The sequence below is a fragment of the Nomascus leucogenys genome, chromosome 1a, assembly GCF_006542625.1.
Source record: "Nomascus leucogenys isolate Asia chromosome 1a, Asia_NLE_v1, whole genome shotgun sequence".
In the NCBI taxonomy this organism is placed as follows: domain Eukaryota; kingdom Metazoa; phylum Chordata; class Mammalia; order Primates; family Hylobatidae; genus Nomascus; species Nomascus leucogenys.
Genome location: NC_044381.1, coordinates 32,436,736 through 32,443,462, shown reverse-complemented (window position 1 = coordinate 32,443,462; position 6,727 = coordinate 32,436,736). Strand labels below are relative to the sequence as shown.

The window sequence follows — 6,727 nt, the reverse complement described above, 5'->3', positions numbered from 1 at the left end:
CCTTGGGTATATACCCAGTAATGGGATGGGTGAGTCAAATGGTATTTCTAGTTCTAGATCCCTGAGGAATCGCCACACTGACTTCCACAATGGTTGAACTAGTTGACAGTTCCACCAACAGTGTAAAAGTGTTCCTATTTCTCCACATCCTCTCCAGCACCTGTTGTTTCCTGACTTTTTAATGATGGTCATTCTAACTGGTGTGAGATAGTATCTCATTGTGGTTTTGATTTGCATTTCTCTGATGGCCAGTGATGATGAGCATTTTTTCATGTGTTTTTTGGCTGCATAAATGTCTTCTTTTGAGAAGTGTCTGTTCATGTCCTTCACCCAATTTTTGATGGGGTTGTTTGTTTTTTTCTTGTAAATTTGTTTGAGTTCATTGTAGATTCTGGATATTAGCCCTTTGTCAGATGAGTAGGTTGCAAAAATTTTCTCCCATTCTGTAGGTTGCCTGTTCACTCTGATGGTGGTTTCTTTTGCTGTGCAGAAGCTCTTGAGTTTAATTAGATCCCATTTGTCAATTTTGGCTTTTGTTGCCATTGCTTTGGTGTTTTAGACATGAAGTCCTTGCCCACGCCTATGTCCTGAATGGTATTACCTAGGTTTTCTTGTAGGGTTTTAATGATTTTAGGTCTAATATTTAAGTCTTTAATCTATCTTGAATTAATTTTTGTGTAAGGTGTAAGGAAGGGATCCAGTTTCAGCTTTCTACATATGGCTAGCCAGTTTTCCCAGCACCATTTATTAAATAGGGAATCCTTTCCCCATTGCTTGTTTTTGTCAGGTTTGTCAAAGGTCAGATAGTTGTAGATATGCGGCATTATTTCTGAGGGCTCTGATCTGTTCCATTGATCTATGTCTCTGTTGTGGTACCAGTACCATGCTGTTTTGGTTACTGTAGCCTTGTAGTATAGTTTGAAGTCAGGTAGCGTGATGCCTCCAGCTTTGTTCTTTTGGCTTAGGGTTGACTTGGCGATGCGGGCTCTTTTTTGGTTCCGTATGAACTTTAAAGTAGTTTTTTCCAATTCTGTGAAGAAAGTCATTGGTAGCTTGATGGGGATGGCATTGAATCTATAAATTACCTTGGGAAGTATGGCCATTTTCACGATATTGATTTTTCCAACCCATCAGCATGGAATGTTCTTCCATTTGTTTGTATCCTCTTTTATTTCATTGAGCAGTGGTTTGTAGTTCTCCTTGAAGAGGTCCTTCACATCCCTTGTAAGTTGGATTCCTAGGTATTTGATTCTCTTTGAAGCAATTGTGAGTGGGAGTTCACTCATGATTTGGCGCTCTGTTTGTCTGTGATTGGTGTACAAGAATGCTTGTGATTTTTGTACATTGATTTTGTATCCTGAGAATTTGCTGAAGTTGCTAATCACCTTAAGGAGATTTTGGGCTGAGATGATGGGGTTTTCTAGATATATGATCGTGTCATCTGCAAACAGGGACAATTTGACTTCCTCTTTTCCTAATTGAATACCCTTTATTTCCTTCTCCTGCCTGATTGCCCTGGCCAAAACTTCCAGCACTATGTTGAATAGGAGTGGTGAGAGAGGGCATCCCTGTCTTGTGCCAGTTTTCAAAGGGAATGCTTCCAGTTTTTGCCCATTCAGTATGATATTGGCTGTGGGTTTGTCATAGATAACTCTTATTATTTTGAGATATGTCCCATCAATACCTAATTTATTGAGAGTTTTTAGCATGAAGGGTTGTTGAATTTTGTCAAAGGCCTTTTCTGCATCTATTGAGATAATCATGTGGTTTTTGTCTTTGGTTCTGTTTATATGCTGGATTACATTTATTGATTTGGGTATGTTGAACCAGCCTTGCATCCCAGGGATGAAGCCCACTTGATCATGGTGGATAAGCTTTTTGATGTGCTGCTGGATTTGGTTTGCCAGTATTTTATTGAGGATTTTTGCATCAATGTTCATCAAGGATATTGGTCTGAAATTCTCTTTTTTGGTTATGTCTTTGCCATGCTTTGGTATCAGGATGATGCTGGCCTCATAAAATGTGTTAGGGAGGATTCCCTCTTTTTCTATCGATTGGAAAAGTTTCAGAAGGAATGGTGTCAGTTCCTCCTTGTACCTCTGGTAGAATTCAGCTGTGAATCCATCAGGTCCTGGACTCTTTTTGGTTGGTAAGCTATTGATTATTGCCACAATTTCAGAACCTGTTATTGGTCTATTCAGAGATTCAACTTCTTCCTGGTTTAGTCTTGGGAGGGTGTATTTGTCGAGGAATTTATCCACTTCTTCTAGATTTTCTAGTTTATTTGCATAGAGGTGTTTGTAGTATTCTCTGATGGTAGATTGTATTTCTGTGGGATCGGTGGTGATAACCCCTTTTTCATTTTTTATTGTGTCTATTTGATTCTTCTCTCTTTTCTTCTTTATTAGTCTTGCTAGCGGTCTATCAATTTTGTTGATCTTTTCAAAAAACCAGCTCCTGGATTCATTAATTTTTTGAAGGGTTTTTTTGTGTCTCTATTTCCTTCAGTTCTGCTCTGATTTTAGTTATTTCTAGCCTTCGGCTAGCTTTTGAATGTGTTTGCTCTTGCTTTTCTAGTTCTTTTAATTGTGATGTTAGGGTGTCAATTTTGGATCTTTCCTGCTTTCTCTTGTGGGCATTTAGTGCTATAAATTTCCTTCTACACACTGCTTTGAATGTGTCCCAGAGATTCTGGTATGTTGTGTCTTTGTTCTCGTTGGTTTCAAAGAACATCTTTATTTCTGCCTTCATTTCATTATGTACCCAATAGTCATTCAGGAGCAGGTTGTTCAGTTTCCATGTAGTTGAGCGGTTTTGAGTGAGTTTCTTAATCCTGAGTTCTAGTTTGATTGCACTGTGGTCTGAGAGACAGTTTATTATAATTTCTATTCTTTTACATTTGCCGAGGAGAGCTTTACTTCCAACTATGTGGTCAATTTTGCAATAGGTGTGGTGTGGTGCTGAAAAAAATGTATATTCTGTTGATTTGTGGTGGAGAGTTCTGTAGATGTCTGTTAGGTCCACTTTATGTAGAGCTGAGTTCAATTCCTGGATATGCTTGTTAACTTTCTGTCTCGTTGATCTGTCTAATGTTGACAGTGGGGTGTTAATATCTCCCATTATTATTGTGTGGGAGTTTAAGTCCCTTTGTAGGTCACTCAGGACTTGTTTTATGAATCTGGGTGCTCCTGTGTTGGGTGTATATATATTTAGGATAGTTAGCTCTTCTTGTTGAATTGATCCCTTTACCATTATGCAATGGCCTTCTTTGTCTCTTTTGATCTTTGTTGGTTTAAATCTATTTTATTGGAGACTAGGATTGCAACCCCTGTCTTTTTTTGTTTTCCATTTGCTTGATAGATCTTCCTCCATCCCTTTGAGTCTATGTGTGTCTCTGCACGTGAGATGGGTTTCCTGAATACAGCACACTGATGGGTCTTGACTCCTTATCCAGTTTGCCAGTCTGTGTCTTCTAATTGGAGCATTTAGCCCATTTACATTTAAAGTTAATATTGTTATGTGTGAATTTGATCCTGTCATTATGATGTTAGTTGGTTATTTTGCTCGTTGATTGATGCAGTTTCTTCCTAGCCTCGATGGTCTTTACAATTTGGCAAGTTTTTGCAGTGGCTGGTACTGGTTTTTCCTTTCCATGTTTAGTGCTTCCTTCAGGAGCTCTTTTAGGGCAGGCCTGGTGGTGACAAAATCACTCAGCATTTGCTTGTCTGTAAAGTATTTTATTTCTCCTTCACTTATGAAGCTTAGTTTGGCTGGATATGAAATTCTGGGTTGAAAATTCTTTTCTTTAAGAATGTTGAATATCAGCCCCCACTCTCTTCTGGCTTGTAGAGTTTCTGCCAAGAGATCAGCTGTTAGTCTGATGGGCTTCCCTTTGTGGGTAACCCGACCTTTCTCTCTGGCTGCCCTTAACATTTTTTCCTTCATTTTAACTTTGGTGAATCTGACAATTATGTGTCTTGGAGTTGGTCTTCTCGAGGAGTATCTTTGTGGCATTCTCTGTATTTCCTGAATGTGAATGTTGGCCTGCCTTTCTAGATTGGGGAAGTTCTCCTGGATAATATCTTGCAGAGTGTTTTCCAACTTGGTTCTCCTTTTAAACCAGAGTGGCCAAGTGAAAGTCAGTACAGATTCTCATTTTTACTTAAAAAATTCATAGGTACACATTGGGAATTGAACTACTGTGGTTTTTTTTTCTTCTTTCTCGAGATTGACATACATGTTTCCTGGTAAGTAATACTCTACCATACATTGCGCTAAACCAAAGCAGACAGAGAACTAGTAAAGTTGTTTACTACATCCTACCCAGGCTGAGCTAAATCAGCAGAATATCATCTCAGTAAAAGAGATTTTGACAGGAAGAAGAAATTGCAGAGTCACTATCTACGACATAGAACCTAACTGGTTTATACAGAAGGAATTTTCAGCAAGTATGCACAAACACATTTAACATGCTATAAGAACAGCATACCTTTTAGTATATTTCTAGCACAAAACATACATTCATTGGTATCCAGTAAAATAGAAATGAATGCCAACATAAAAAATATTTTTGACTTCACAGCACTAAGAACTAAAAAATCACACAGCGTATAATACTTTCATCTCCATGTGGGTAATCATGGAAGTTCCAACATCATATCCTGTAGTTTAGCCTGAATATTCACCTATAAGAAAATTTTTTTCAAAAAGAATGCTTGAAAGAGACTTCTAGGTACAGTGGGGCTCATCAGGACTAGCAGAAGACAGTGACACAAGGACTGCAAATGGAGTTGATTTTCACATGTGGCTTTAAGGTAAGGTATATCTGTTTTCATTGATTTCTACAGCCAAGATAAGCTGTGATCATAGGAGATTCAGAAATCTCAAGACAGACAGCTGGCTTGAGTAACACCCTAAATAAATATCAAAAACCCTGTTGAGGCTTATGGACAGGAACTCTGATTCATATTAAAAAGAGTTGTATGTATATAAAAATATTTATGCAAAGCCTGCTGAAACAAAGAGGATTTGTGATGGTGGGTTATTCCACACTGTTGACATACCAACATGTATGCTGGGGCAAGAGGTCCTCTAGGTGGAATCTTTGACGTGGGCTTTCTCCAGAAAAGTCTGAATCAGAAGCACATGAGAGAGGTATCTACTTGGGGAGGGGAGGTATACTAGGGTTACTAAGCACCAAGGTTAATGAATACTTGAAGGTGTTTCAAGAGAAATGGGTCCAGGAGGGTTAAGTCATATTGGTTTTGACCCATCAATACTTAACATGAACAAACTATTGCAGAGCAGAGTCAGCCTTTTCAAGATATATTCTGTCATCACTAGCTGAAGCTATTGTCCTACAGATCAGTGACATCCAGAATGATCCTATTCATTGGTTGGAGGTAGGACCTAGTGCTATAGATTGTTCTAGAAAGCTGGCCTCGAGGATAATTTGCACAAGTCACCACTAAACCATCATATAAGTCTTGCCTCCAGCCTTCTTTTGCTGTTCTGTATTCTAAAAACATTTCTTTAAAAGCTAGAAAAATCTGTAATTGGGAGTAGCATATTGAATATGTCACCAGCCACTTCATCTTTACCTTGCTGTAACGCTGTTGTAAAAGCTGCCATGTTGAATCCAGTAATCTGCTCCAGAAGCTGTCTTTCAGTATACTTTTCCACCAAATAAATATATTCACTAAAAACAGGCACACAGTTGAGTTTATTCTCTTCCCGGTCTTCAAACTCCTGGTAGTACTTGTCCATGAAATTTATCTATAATAACTGGAACTCATCATCCACGATAATGTCCTCTGAATACCCAACCACACAGCACCAAGTTCTGCATCAGAATCAGAGGAGAAGGAATGTATGAAGCTCTCTTCTTCTAAGGCATTGTGATCATCGCCCCCACACTCATGCAAGCAGACTAGTGGCCTAACGTGCATGGAGGCATGTTGGTCAGCTGGGGAGGAGTCCTCACCAACCAGACCTCCATTCTACTGCAGCAGGCCCAGTCATTGGTTATGGACTCTGAACTATTTTTTAATCTGTTTTCAGGGTATCTTCTGTGACCACCTTATAATTTAATTATTTTCTAATATCTCTAGGATTAATACCCATCCCATCCCAATCATCCAGATTGAGCTTCCTAAAAAAAACAAATCCATCAGGTTGTTTTAAGCAGTTATTAGATTATTTTCAATTACCTGTTTTAATAAAAATAAAAACATTTCTTGTTTTTCTTAAGTATCACTCTAAATTTTATGATCATACTTTCTAGCTTAATTTCAGCTGGTAACCAATTCACTCTTTGGACACCACTACAATCATATCAACTCTAAATCACCTACCTACCTTTTATATGCTGCCTGGAAACATCTATATTTTCCTTCACCATTCACTAATTCAAATGTTATATCACTTGTGAAGCTCACATTACTTAACTCACCCTTCCCAGTGACTACTCAAGACTGGTTACTTGAATAACGTGTTTTGGAATCTAAAAAATTCAAATCAGTCCATGTTTAGTTATATAATTTTGAGCAAAACGTCTGTCTCTCTGAAACTCCCTCTCCCTTACTGTAAAAAATTGAGTGTGGTTGTGAGTTTTAGAATCTTCTTGCTCAAGGTGTTACCAAATAGAATCAGAATTGGCGTTACCTGGGAACATGTTAGAAATGAGAAATCTCAGGCCTTACCCAAAATGTTTTAATCGGAGTGTGCA

At 38.3% G+C, this 6,727-nt stretch overlaps 1 pseudogene; it reads right to left on the bottom strand.

The window, feature by feature from the left end:
* Positions 1-5,415: 5,415 nt before the first annotated feature.
* LOC100607566 lies at positions 5,416-5,948 on the bottom strand (annotated as a pseudogene).
* Positions 5,949-6,727: the final 779 nt, after the last annotated feature.